At 50.5% G+C, this 14,485-nt stretch overlaps 1 pseudogene; it reads left to right on the top strand.

Annotated features, from left to right (window-relative positions):
* The first annotated feature begins 482 nt into the window (after window positions 1-482).
* Window positions 483-14,485, top strand: part of LOC111555652 — a 15,518-nt pseudogene continuing 1,515 nt past the window's right edge.

Genomic DNA, 14,485 nt, shown 5'->3' with positions numbered 1-14,485 from the left:
TAATGATAGTGGTGATGGTGATGATGATGGTAGTTGTCATGATTATAATGGTGATGGTTGGTGGTGATGGTCTTGGTGATGGTGATAAAAGAGTGTGTCTAATGTAAATATAAGGTGGTTAGAAAAAGTCTCAAAGAGAAGGCAAAATGTTTGTACAGATCTAAAGAAAACAAGAGAGTAATGTGCTGGTCTAGCAGGGAGCCTGTTTCATGTGGAAGAACAGCAAGTGTGCAGGTCAGGAGGGGAGAGTGGACCCAGCACCTGAGGACTGGCAAGGAGGCTGGTGGCCTGGGACAGAACACTCTGGGAGAGTGCAGGCAGAGTACGGGAAGAGGCAGGGGGTGGGTGTCATGGGACCCAGGCCATAACCAGGACTTCAGCTTTTATACTGCATAAGATGCGGATGCACGGGAGCATCATGAGCTGAGAGGTGACACCTGGGACTTAACTTCCATCTCCATGGGGCCCCTCTGGCTGTGGAGATGGCAGACTCGGGGGTGAGGGACTCACATGGGCACGTGGGAAGAGACATCGGCAAGAATCAGGATGGGTTCCCCTACAGGAAGGGCTTGTATCCAGAGTCTATGCTGGAGGACAAATGGACAAATTTACAGCCAAATAAGTGTGGGGAGGGAGGGTGAGGGAGACCCTGCTCTGAGTCAGGGTTTGTTTTCTGCCCTGGCCACCATGTTCCCTCTGCCATCATGGGTGGGAGGCTGACAGAGTGGATGGGAAGGCAGAAGCTGGTTGGATGCACTGAAGAATAGCCTTGAAGGGTTTAAGCTGGCAGAGGACAGGCCCCTGGCCTTAGGCAGGACAAGCTGTGGCTTTGGCGAGGCCGATGGGCCTGGCAGGAGCCAGCACCCCGTGGCCTGACCCTGGCCAGCTGAGGAGGGTAAACAGATTCAAAGGCTTCCCAGGCAGAGGAGGCAGGGCAGCACCCAGACAAGGACTCTGGCTGTCTCCATGTCCCCTCTCCTGCGGATGTTTGGCTTCTCTGGAAGGGCAGGAAAGAAGAGGCAGGCACCTGTGTTATTTCAGCTGAAGGCGCGAGGAATAGCGCAGCGGAAAAACCCAAAAGGAGTGTGGGGACAGCGTTCCCAGAGCTGGGTGTCTCCACGAGGGAGTGGGGGAGTGGCCTGGCAGGATGGATGCCCATGACCTGCGTGGACTGGACATCGCTGCTGGGGAGGGGGAACTGGGGGCAGAGTCTGGCTGCCCAAGGGGCCAGCAGAGGCTTTGTACAGCAAGAGACCCTTGAAGTAAGGTGACATCTCCAAGAGCCAGGGTCCTGGGAAGCACATGTTTGGGGAAGCCCTAAAATGGAATGGTGAATAAAAGACAGGGGGACATAAAACAACAGAAAGGGAAGGGGTCAGGCGGAGGTAGAGCTAAGCATTTGATCATGGACACTTCTCCATAATGACTCAGCCCACAGAGCCCCTGTGCCCCGACTTGGGGTGGACATTGCCAGCAGCATGGGTCCCCACCACACCCCGGCCCGTGTGCTCTTCCCACATCCTGGAATTTTTCTCTCTCCTCCTCCTCACCTCAGAAATCCTACCCAGACCTGATGGCGGGCCAACGACTGCCTTTCTGAGAAGGCCACACGTCTCCCCAGGGCCTGTGTCTTGGTCTGTCTTCTGCCAGAGCAGTTGTTTCTCCATCAGGGACCGTTCTGCCCCTCCCACAGGGGACATTTTACAATGTCTGGAGACATTTTTGATTGTCAAAATGGGGGAGGTAGGGTGTGCTCCTGGCATATCTCGGGTGGAGGCTAAGGATGCTGCTAAGTATCCCAGGATGCACAGTGCAGCCCCTCAGAGAATCACCAGCCCCAGATGTCGGAAGTGTGATGAGAGAAAAGCCCTGGAGGGTGTTGGGGGTGTTTTGGATGAGCGCACGTTCACATCACTGTCTGCTATATGTTGGGTGCTTATTTTAAGCTGAATGCTGTCCTGAACTTCTCACATGCACTGTTCCCTCTAACTCTCACAGTCACCTGTAAGGAGGCCCTGTAGACAGCACTGATAGGTAAGGGAGTGGCATTCTCCAGTACTTGGCATGTAATAGATGCTCAGTAAAACAGATCTCTGGCCTTGTGGGGTGCAATCGCCTAGAGAAGAGAGAGAGAGGGAGGTGGAAATTTCTCCTGGATGAGAAATGGTTGCAGCTAACATTGAAAAAGAACATGTCCATCCCAGCACAGGTCTGGGCAGATGCCATCCAGACACAGCCAGGTCCAGTGGATGCTTTTCTGGGCTGGGCTTATCCAGCTCACAGCTGTCCTAAATGCAGGACCACTCCTGCCTTTGTTTTTCTCAGCTGTGTTACCTGTAGTGGGTACGGAAGTACATCCCAGGATCCCACCCCCATGAAGAACTGACTGCTCCAGCTGCTGGGATGTCTATCAGCAGCCAGCTGCAGGAGTCAGAACCTGTGGGGACTGCCTCAGTGGCAGGGGGCTGCCATCCCCTAGGCCATGTTTCTCCTGGGGTGACCACCATCAGACTCTATCTTAGCAGACTGGGGAGAGAACCTCTTGATGGCCTTGAAGAAGCAAGTTGCCACGTGTGAACTGCCTATAAAGCCAGTTATGTGGAAGGGAACTTCGGATGCCTCTAGGACCTCCAACTGACAACCAGTAAGGAGTTGGGAAAAGAAATGGGTGCTGCCCACAGCAGGAAAGAGCTTGGAAGCAGATTCTTCCACAGTCAAGTCTCTGGATGAGAATGCAGCCCAGTCAACACCTTGATTGCAGGCTGTGAGACCCTGTGTAAAGGATCCATCTAAGTCGTGCCTAGACACCTGACCCATGGAAACTGTGAGATAACAAATGTGTGTTGTCTTAAGCCACTAAGTTTGTGGAAATTTGTAATGCAATAATAGAACACTAATTATTGCTAGTGATAAAGAAAGTAAATGCTGCATGTACGCCAGCAGACATTCAATAGATGATGTTTGTTATTATGTTCATCTATCTATCCATCCATCCGTCCATCTGTCCATCCATCCTCCATCCATCCACCTTCCTTCCTTCCTTCCTTCCTTCCTTCCTTCCTTCCTTCCTTCCTTCCTTCCTTCCTTCCTTCTTTCCATCTATACAGCCACCCATCCTGTAGAGTGAGGGCTATCACAAGCAAGCTCTGTACCTTGCAAAAGTGCTGGTGCTTTGATCAGCTGAGTCTGGGATCCCAGGGGTGTATGGGATTCTTCTTGGGACGTCCTTTATCTGCACTTTTTAACACACAGTAAACATCGACCATCTTTGAGAAGGCACTGAAATTTTTTTTCAAATTTTTGAAGCCAACCTTAGGGCCAAGAGGCACTAAAGATCTTGCCATCTAAGTCTGATCTAAGGAAAATTAAACTTGTGGGGTGTGTGTGTGTGTGTTTGTGTGTATGTGTGTGTTTATCCATGAGGTTTGTCAAAGGCAGGGTGGGCAAGACACCTAGTCTATCCTCCCTCCCACCCGTTTGGCCCAAGCCCTGAGTGGCTTCAGGTTGTGAGTGATGAGTGCACAAGGGAGCAGGGGAGCTTCTGCGTGGATCCAGCTCTCCATCTGGTCGTCAGTGGGGAGACCAGACACAGATGTCAAATATCTACAGCAAATGTGAGACTATTTGGGTACAATTTAGCAGAAACGAGTCATCCTGCAGACATAAACATTTTAATCGGAGTGACAATTTATTCAAACAATTTGACAATGCTTACACATGCTGAACAGATGGGCTAGGGTGGGGGGCCCAGCAAGAGAGCTGGTGGGGGAGGGAAGCCCCCGGCAGAGACTGGCAGGACTGCTGGGAGGGGCAGAGTGGAAGATGAGGGCTCCCTGCCCTTCCCATCACCAGACAGGCTCCTGGAATGACCCCAGATCGCACCCCAGGAATCCCGCCTGTGCTTTCTGACACCTTTGTTGATGTCCCAAACTGCCGGGGACTTGAGGTAAATGCTGCAAAAAGGAAGGCCATTCATTCGTTAATTCACTCATTTAAAAAATATTTGCTGAGCGTCTGTGAAGGGCCAGGCATTGTGCTGGATGCTATGTGCTGTACACATGTATGTGCATGCATGTGTACATGTGTGTAGCCTCATCCACTATTCATGTCTTCTGATCTCTGAATTTGGAGTTTGTAGTTGTCTGAGGCTGGCCCAGAAGTAGCTCCTAATTTGAGGCTTTTGGTGCAAGCGGTTTGTTTGGCGATTGATCCCAGGAAGCTCCTGATGGGGTGTGAGGAACGGAGAGGCAAGGAAAGGGAGGAAACAGACACAGGGCAGTAATGAGCTGGCTGTGGAGTTGCTACCCCTGTAGGCAATTTCACTGGGGACCCCTGGGAGATGGTGTGGGGCATGCCTCAGACATACCTTCCCAACCCCCATGTCCTATCGACTGAGGGCGTTGGCTCCTGGGCACTTCCTAATCCATCCCACCTGGGCTGAGGAGTGAAGGTACCTGCCATGGCTCATGGTACTGCACTAGCTGGTGAGTATCCAGGGAACGTGAGCTCACAGGTGGTGCTTTTGCATCAACATTACTCTGCTGAGTGATACATCAATTTTACTCCGGCCTGGCAGATGAAGGAAACTGAGGCCCACAGACTGAAATGACGTGCCCAAGGTGTCCAGTTGGTTAGCAGTAAAGCCAGAGTAGATCTCATGTTTTCTGAGCTCCCATCCACTGCTCTCTCCACAGTACTATATTGCGATTGCTAGTGCTTCTTTGGCACATTTAAAAGAAAATTAATTCACAGTAAAAAATTATGTCAGTGGAACAGTCCCTGATATCCAGGCTCTTAACTGCCCCTTTGATGAGCTTATTTGATTAGAAGTGTGTGAGCTCTTTGACCCTAATTGAGAAATCATCGTCTGAGGCCCTGGGACAACTGTGGTCAGCCCCTCGGCGCTTGATGCACTTAGGGTTTCTTTCCCTACGGCAGCGGGCAGAGTTCGGAGCCCTCGTCCTCTCATCTCCTCAAAGCAGCACCCTTCAAGCTACCTCCCCTTCTCCCTCATTTCTCACCCCAGTCCACACTGTCCAGGAGTGAGTCTTCCCAACCAACTTCGGGCACAATTTCCTCTTCTCCAAAACTACCATGAAGGCCATTTGGAGTCAGTGATAAGATTCAAGTCTCAGACCCAGACATCCACCTGCCCTCTCCATAATGACTCTGTCATGCAGCAAAGGCCAACATCCAAATGGTGCTCTGAGGTTGCCTCCAAAGTTGACCTTGTCCATCTCAGCGGGCATCCCTGCAGGGTACAGCAGGGCAGAACCTGACCCTGGGAGTCATCTTGACATCCCAGACCTTTCCTCACCTGCTCCTACCATCCATCAGCAGGTGACATGAGATCTTCCTCCAAAACACATCTTGGATCCCATTCCTGGTATTCATCTCCTCCCTGGTCCAAGGTCTCACCACATCCCAATGGTCTCTCTCCTTCATCCACTCTTACCCACCCCTTGATCTGTTTTCCATTCAACATCCTGAGCCATCTTTTAAAAACTTAAATTGGATGGCATTGTGAGCATGTGTAAAATGCTCCAATAACTCTCAGTGGTTCTTACTGTGACCACAGAAGACTCCCATGATAGGCCCTGCCTGGCTTTGCGTCCCCCACCCTCCCCTTCCTCCACCCCACTTTATTCCAGGCACACTGGTGGCTTTCGGTGCCTTGCCCACTCCTCTCTCCACATCCCCTCCCCCTTGGATGCATCTTCTAGCTGATCTCCACCCACCCTCCCTTTTATCCTCCAGAACTCAGCCAAAATGTCAGCACCCAGGAGGTCCTTCCCAGAGTCCCTTACGAGGTGTCTCCTTGCCATTCTCCACACCAACACTCAAGAATCTGCCATGGTGTAATAATATGCCTATTGCTGTCCCTGTCTCTTCTGCAAGACTGTAAGCTACACAGGCAGGCACCATGTTTATTTTGTTCAGCAGTGTATTCCCCAATATCTGGCATGTACTAGGGTTTGTTTCATGGAAAATTGTTGAATGAATAAACAAGTGGTGGAATAAATCTCTAAGGCTGCTTCTCACTCCAAAATCAGTAAGGTTTTTCATCAGATTCAAAACCTTTCCCTTAAAGGGCTCCCTCCAAGGTCCAGCCCTGGATGCCTGGCCTTCATGGTTCCTGGAAATCTCTCACCCCACATTCCACACACCGGATGCTCCACACAGGCGGGGCCATCAGCTTCTGTCAAGCCTTTCTCTCTGTTGTCTCTTTTGTTCATTCTGATCCTTTTGTCCCAGGTGTTCCATCTGCCTACGGAAATCCTTACTGCTCAAAGCCCAGTCCAACACCATCTCCTCCAGGTGACCTTCCTCGTCCCCCAAGCCAGAAGGAATGGCTGACATTCACTGTGCTTCTTGCTATGTGTCAGGCTCTTGGCTAAGATATTATGCCCTGGGGCAGATTGTGTTTTTCAAAGAAGATTGCCATCAATGATTCCACCCCACTTGCTCTTCTAACAAATGTGACATTGACACTCCTCCCATTCAGTAGTGGGAGGAGCTTGGGTGGAGTGATAGGGAATGTGGCAGAAATGATGCTGTGTGGCTCCCAAGACTAGTCATGAAAATGCTATGAGCTTCCACCTTGTTCCCTAGGATTGTTCATTATTCAGAGTGCCATTGAATTGGATATACAGAGAATTCGGCCTTTATTTTTCTTTGCCTTAATGACAAATCCACTGGGAAAAGGCTATGAGTAACTGTGAGACCCCAAAGCATGAGGGCACATGTTCTGTAACAAATGTTTGACAAGACGGCCATCTCCTTCGAGTAGGGATGAACTGTTTCCCTCCTCCTGTCTCAGGTTTTCCGAGCATAAATGCTTCCCAATTTATCTCTTAATATAGTCTCCAGTAACTCACCCCCCTCCTCCCAAGCAAGTGGAATGGTTTTGCAATTTAATTTAATCACCCACTGAGTTTCCAAAATTAATTTCCTGTTAGAAATAAATATTGTACTATGAATTATAAATCAGACCAGGCGGTAATTTGCAGACAACCTGTAAATTACAATTTCTACTGTTGTTCTCTGCAGCAAATAGAAGAGGGAGCCCTTAGTGTCCCCAAGATTGAGCCTGTGTAGCCACTTAGGAGGAAGGTCAGGTCTGAGTGGACATGTCATCCGCGGTGGAAGGCTCTGGCTGCCAGGGGGCCTCCCGCCATCAGCTGCTTCTGCTCCTTATGATTCTGTAGCACCAGTGTTCAGAGAGCTCCCCACTGTCTATTGGCCCCTGGGGGTAGAACTATGAATAACAAGGTCCCTGATCCAGGACGTCAGTGCCTCTTAGTCATGCCCCACATGAAGAGGCTGTGATAATAAAGATGGAAGGAAGGACTCACACTGCACTCACCATGTGCTGATGGCTGATTCGAAGCATTTGCATATATTAATTGGTTTGATCTTCACAATAGCCCTATGAGGTAGGCTCTATGATCAGCATTCTATTATGGATGAGGAAACTGAGGCACAGAGAACACAAGTAACCTGCCAATGATGGTGAGTCAGCAGGTGGCAGTGCCTTGTTGTGAGGCAGCCTGGGTCCAGAATTGGGGTACTCCTCACCCCTCACGCTCATGTCCTGGTTGACCCACGCTCACCCCACTGCCTTCTCCCCGGCCAGGCCACTTTCATCTCTAAGCCTGATGGCCGTCGGAGCTCCCAGCCAGTCTCCAGCTTCTACTTGTCTCTTCGGACACCCCTCCCTCACCAAGGAACTCAGAGAACTCCTTAGAAACGGGAACTCCAGTGTGAAAATCCCAGGACTGCCTCGTGCTCTTAGGATGAATGACATGACACTCTTGTCTCCAGGCAACTACCAGGTGGGCGGGAAAGACGGAAGCTCTCAGCACCGGCGAGCTGGGCCCCTGACAGAGGTTGTACACTGTGGCTTCTTACAGAGAAATGACGACCTTGCAGGTTGCACTGGGAGAGGGAATGAAAAGATCCTGGGAGGGGCACGTGTCTGTGTTTCTCTGGTGAGCAAACCACTCGCAAATCCATGAGGCAAAGTTCCAGCATCCATTCAACATCCATTTAGCCAAGTTGTTATTGACTAAAAGCTAAGCCATCAAAAGCGGAGTGACTCCATGGTGAGTGGCACAAGGAAGACCCTTGGCCCCAAGTAACTCTCAGTTCAGGAAAAGGATGGACAGTAAGCTGGCAACCCCAGTGCTGCATGGCCCTCCCGTGCTGGGAAGTGGGGTGTGGGCCGTGCATGGGCCTGAGGGGGCTTCTGCTGGCTTTCCTTTCCTCCCACAGCCTGCGGGTCTGGGGAAGCTACTCTCATCGACCCAACTCACAGGTGAGGAAACTGAGTTGTGAAGTGACTTTCCCCAGGTCATAGGGCTGGCATGTGGCAGAGCCGAGGGCATCAGGCAGCTGGCTGCACAGCCCATGGGGTGACTCTCATGAGACCCAGCTGTTTTTTCCTGATTCTCAGTAAATTGTTGAATGAGAATGTCAGGCCAGCCAGCAGAAGCAGCTCATGGGTGTCCTGCCTCGAGTGGGTTCCCTCACCCACTCTGGGCAGATCATTCTTTCCTTCCAGACAATCTTTGGATCCATCAGTCTTTCTATTACAGGTCCAGAAGCCCAGTGCAAAACAGTTAAGAAAAAAAAGTGTACTGCCTCATTTTCACTAGAAATTCTGGGAGAGTGCTAGTGGCAGGCACGGCTGGATCTAGGGACTTGAGCTCTGTCTTCTGATCATTCTGTGTCTCTCCTCACTTGATTCTATGTGGCTTCTGGTCTGCTTCTAGAAAAGAGGCTGCCCTGCCCTGCAGTCAGGGGGCACCCAAGCTGTCATCCACAGGTGTCCTCGCAGCTCCACACCCAAAAGGAAAAGCCACTTCACCACCAACAGCAAACACAGTCATTTTCAGAGAGGGCCCAAATGATCTGGCTGAGGCCAACTGCCCACTCCTGAGCCTACCACTGTGGCCAGAGGAGTGGCTGCTGTGACTGTCTAAGGCATTGATGAATGCAGCGAAGACGTAGGGCAGGAATGACATTCGACGTCAGCCACAAGGTGCTCCAAGTGCTCCAAGTGCTGTGCTGGAAGCAGCTTCTGCCTCACAGGAGGCTTGGGTCGGGCTGCCCCCGGGAAAACCTTGGGGTAGACCAAGGGAGATCCCCAAACTACCTTCCCACAGCTTTCCCAGCCGTGGCCTCCAGAGCCATTCAGGATGAACGGTGGAGGTGCTGTGAGCATTCCTGGTCTGGAGCAGGCTCACTGGGAAGGCGTAGAAAACGACAAAGTTGGCTTCTCTTCTCAATGAACTATTCAGCCACATTCGAGTGTCTCCTCCATTGCCTCATTCCACTATCTGAACACCATTTAACTGAGAGAGATGACAGTAACCCCTTGAAATGAATTCACTTGAAGGTACAAATGGCTGATAAGTCATTCAGGTCCTTTCCCATCTGGCAGTTGGTCACCTGATGGTCTTAATGGTCCCTGGAAAGTGAGGTGTCAAGGGTAAGGCAGTGGAAGGAAGAGAAAGGAAAGGAAGGGTCTACAGTGCATGATGTTGGACCACGTCTCTTTCCTTTGGGGAACAAGGATGATTCTTCTGGGACTCTCATCACAGTGCCTGGTCCCTGTACCCCCTGGGATGGCAGGTGACCTAACTTAAGCCATTATGGCCCCCATCCCTCTTGTCAAGAGGTTGGGCCGGAAATGGTATTCCCTGAAATTGCTGTGCTTGGAGCAGCACAGAAAGAAGCTTTTTGTGGTGTTCCTGCCACTGAGAGGACACACACCTAAAATGGCAGAGACTGCTATCTCTGCCATGGGGCCGAGGGACAGGAGCCTTTTTGGAGGAGGAGAGCCAGAAGCTGAGTAGAAGCGGCAGAGGCAAGAATGAGAAATACCCCCAGAAGACAGAGCCTGAGTTCCTGGATCCAGCCGTGCCTGCAGCCAGACCTACTTCTGAAAAACGCCTTAAAATGAACCAGTAAACTCCCTTTCGTTTCTCAGCTACTTTGAGTTGGGCTCCTGTGACCTCAGTAGCCACCTTGACTGATCTGAGGGTTGGCAGAGAGCGTTGTTACCATTTCCATCCCCATCTCCTCCTCTATCTCCTCATTCTCCTCTTTCTTTGTGGGCATAACCACTCATTAAGCGCATATTCTGATCCGTGTGCACACAGGCCGAGCCTCTGTGTGGATTATATCAGCAAATCCTTCCAGCGAGCATCACTTTATACTTCTCGGTCCAGCTCAGACAGAGCCAGCACCCAGGCCTCTGACTCCAGGTCCACGTTCTTCCCGATTCTCCGTGCACAGACAATCTTGCTTCAGGCAGAGGGTCCACCTCCCACACAGTGACCGGACCAGCACAGTCCCCAAGGATGGGACAGACTGTGACCGGAACAGCTGGGCAGAACAGCTGGCAGTGCTTCTTGTCCCATTTTTTTCAGTGCATAAATTCCCTTTTCTTTGCTTCTTTCATCTGGCCCCAGGCCTGGTTCCCTGGGGGACAGGGAAGAAGCAAGTATTTCCTGGAGGCATACTCGGCTTAAGTTTAGGCTAAAAAGCCTTTTTGACATGTAGAAATGGAAACTGCCAGAGCCCTGGGGTTAAACCCTTCCGGTCCCGGTTCTGTTGGTAAAACAGAAAAGAGAGCTTGTGTGGAGGGATGGTGGGGACAGCGCCGGGCCGCTGTGGCTGTGGGCCTAGTACTTGGAGGGCAATGTTAGTGGGAGCAGCAATAGGCTAGTGAGGGTCGGGGGAGCGGTGAAGGGGTGACAAGAACCTGAGAACCTTAGACCCCAATTTTTAGTGGTTGGGGCTTCCAGACAATGAGGTGAAACTTCCTCACTGTAGAGGGAAGCTTTATGCAAATCTCAAAGATGTCAGGCTTGCAGATTTGGGGAAGCTTTATTTAAAAGATTGTGGCAAGATATGCATAGGATAAAATTTATCTTTTTAAGTGTATGGCTTAAGGTCACTAAGTACGTTCACATCATTCATATTTTTGTACAGTTGTCGCCACCTTCCATCAAAAGAGCTTTTTTAAATTTTTTTCTTTGAGATGGAGTTGTGCTCTTGTCACCCAGGCTGGAGTGCAGTGGTGCCATCTCGGTTCCCTGTAACCTCCATCTCCTGGCCTCAAGCAATTCTCCTGCCTCAGCCTCCCTAGTAGCTGGGATTACAGGTGCCCGCCACCATGCCTGGCTAATTCACCATGTTGGCCAGGCTGGTCTCAAACTCCTGACCTTCAGGTGATTTGCCCACCTCGGCTTCCCACAGTGCTGGGATTATAGACGTGAGCCACTGCTCCTGGCCCAGTGGAACATTTTCATCATCACCACAAACTGAAATTCTGCCCTGGCTGAATACCTCCCCGTTCCCCCTCCCCCAAGCCCTCCGCAATCTCCATTCTACTTCCCTTCTCTATGACTCCGGCCACTTTAGGTGCTTCCTCCAAGTGGAATTACCCCGTCTGTCCTTTCATGACTGGCTTATTTTGCTGAGCCCAATGTCCTCAAGGTTTGTCCATGTTGCCTCAGGTAACTCTTTCTAAGCCCTCCCAGCGGACATGTGTAGGCAGAGTTTTCTGAACTTTCCAAAAACATGCATGGGCCTTTCTGATCCCATGATATGGGATCAAACATTTCTGGGCCTAAGAAATCCATGAAAATGATTTGCTCATTTAAGGACCAAACAGAATGATCATGGTGTATTTAGAGTGAGGAACAGCCACGTTCTTGAAGGATGAACATTCAGAGCTGACAGTGGGACAAATGTTCACTTACGCCACCAGGAACACGCACTGAGCTTCTAAGGAGAAATTCCCAGCTCTGGTGACACTAACATTAATTGGCCAGTTTTATGTAACAACAATAAAAGTTTTAGAGACTTCTTAAAATCTCCAGCCTGCAGATCTTTGCTCTGTGGTCGGTGCTGGCGTCTTCCTAAGACCCCCCTTCCGGCTAGCTCTGGGCAGCGTCCTGATCTTTGGTGAGTTCTGACATTGTGGTTTGTTTTAAATGCTGTCCAGCCATGCTTCTCACAGCACCTCACGTCTAACCCATCACCAACCTCTGAGTGACTTGACGTGGAGCTGACTCCACTCTGGGTCCTGTCCCAAAGCAGAATTTCTGAGCTAGAAGAGGATCCTTGCTGAAAGGTGAGACGTCATGCACAGGCTGCTGCAGTCTCTCCGGGGGGCCCACCATCCTTTCAGTCTTTCCCTGGTGGAACTTTCTCTCCCTGCAGAATACTTCTAATTGGAAAGGAATGGCATATATGTATATATATATAATTTTTTTTTTTTTTTGAAGACAGAGTTTTGCTCTTGTTGCCCATGCTGGAGTTCAGAGGCACGATCTCGGCTCACTGCAACCTCTGCCTCCTGGGTTCAAGCGATTCTCCTGCCTGGGATTACAGGCACCTGCCACCACACCCAGCTAATTTTTGTATTTTTAGTAGAGGCCAGGCAGGCTTCAAACTCTTGATCTCAGGTAATCCACCCGCCTTGGCCTCCCAAAGTGCTGGGATTGCAGGCGTTAGCCACCGCGCCCGGCCCAGCACATACTTTCTACATCAGCACTTCTAAGCGTGCACCCCATGAGCCGCTTACCCCGGAATCACCCCAGGACAGGGCCCGCAGAATCTGCATTTTAAATCATCTCCCCACTAGGTTCTTGTGCTCACCAAAGCCTAAAGACCAACTGATTCTTTTACGTTTGAATTTTTTAGAGCAAATTTGGGTTATTTTTATAACCAAATAAAAATCAAGATAAATAGCCGTTTTCTTTCTTTTTTCTTTTTCCAGCTGTTTTCTTCCCTTCCTTTCTTCTCTCCTTTAGAGAACCGAAGTTAAGACCCTACGCAGACATCACAGGATCTCCTCTCCCTGACCTTCCGATTCAGGGGCTGCATCTTTAGAATTTCCTCAGGGCTCGACTTTGGAGATCAGTAGGGAGGAGGGTTCTCACCCCAGGAAGTGGGGATGCTCTGGAAACCGGGCCACTGGCTGTGGCCTTGGACAAGCTTCCCAGGTTCCAGGCTGGCTGTCTGCACCTGCTACCTGTTCCCAGGGGAGTGCGGGAGGCCCAGGCTGAGCAGCACAGCCTCCTCGCTGGAGGGGCCGTCACTGTGGGGCCCCCGCTTTTGCTGCCAAGGGCCCAACCTGGAAGCCCCTGGGTGCAAGGTCAGGCATCTTAGAGGCCAAAGGAAGAAAGCCAGACCTCCTTTTATTTTTTTCTAAAGAGTAAACAATATAGCTAATAAAAGGGATGAACTCTTAGACTTTTCTAGAATCTTCTCAAGACAGCCTGCTCTCCAGGCCCCCACAGTCCTGGATGCAGCACGGGCCTTCGGAGAGAACCCCAGGCATCACGATGACACCGTTTCTGTCACACAGTGTTTCTGTCACATACCGTTTCTGTCACACACTGTTTCTGTCACACACCGTTTCTGTCACACAGCGTTTCTGTCACACACCGTTTCTGTCGCACAGCGTCCTCAGCTCCTCTGTGCTGCTTTTCCCTGTGAGGTCCTTCCCAGCACTCAGTACAATGACCAGCACAGGAACCACCTGCTTTCTCTCAGGGCTCACCTCCTCAGTGTCAGTGCCGCACTGCTGGACTGGGAACTCCACGAAGCCAGAGCTATGACTCTTTTGTTTGTTGCTGTGTTCCTGGTGCCTGGCGCACAATAGGCCTTCAATATACTGTTTATTTACTAGCTCAATAAAGGGCATACACTTCCCAAATCCTCTGAATTTACAGGATCACAGAATGCAGTCATTCCCCTTTTCCCTTTCTCTCCCTTTCTTTCTCTCTCTTTCTTTTTCTTTCTCTCTCTTTCTTTCTTTCTTTCTTTCTTTCTTTCTTTCTTTCTTTCTTTCTCTCTCTTTCTTTTTCTTTCTCTTTTCTTCTTTCCTTCCTTCCTTCTTCCTTTTTCTTTTCTTCCTTTCTTTTGGACTGTCACCCAGGTTGGAGTGTAATGGTGCTATCTCTGCTCACTGCAACCCCTGCCTCCCAGGTTCAAGTGATTCTCGTGCCTCAGCCTCCCAAGTAGCTGGGACTATAGGTGCCCACCACCATGCCCGGCTAATTTTTTGTATTTTTATTTTAGTAGAGATGGGGTTTCACCCTGTTGCCCAGGCTGGTCTCGAAATTCTGACCTCAGGCAATCCACCCAACTCGGCCTCCCAAAGTGCTGGGATTACAGGTGTGAGCCACCTTGCCCAGCTGCAGTCATTACACATTTTTTTGAGGGCCTGCAACATGCCAGGAACTTTGCCAGGTATGAGATGCATTAGAAAACAAGAGCCCTACCCAGTTCTTGCCTCATGGAGCTGAGTGATACTAGAACAAACAAGGTTTTGGGAAACGGAGAGACAAAGGTTTAAAAATTCCAGGTCTGCCACTTACCTGGGTGCACTTGGGTAGGCGAGCACCAGGGTCTTCGTTTCTCCATTTGTAACCCGGAAGTGATGACAGCATCCCAGGGCCTC

This window comes from Piliocolobus tephrosceles, chromosome 20 (genome assembly GCF_002776525.5).
Source record: "Piliocolobus tephrosceles isolate RC106 chromosome 20, ASM277652v3, whole genome shotgun sequence".
Classification (NCBI taxonomy): Eukaryota; Metazoa; Chordata; class Mammalia; order Primates; family Cercopithecidae; genus Piliocolobus; species Piliocolobus tephrosceles.
The sequence above is the reverse complement of the archived record's forward strand: the minus strand, read 5'-3'. Positions and strand labels throughout refer to the sequence as shown.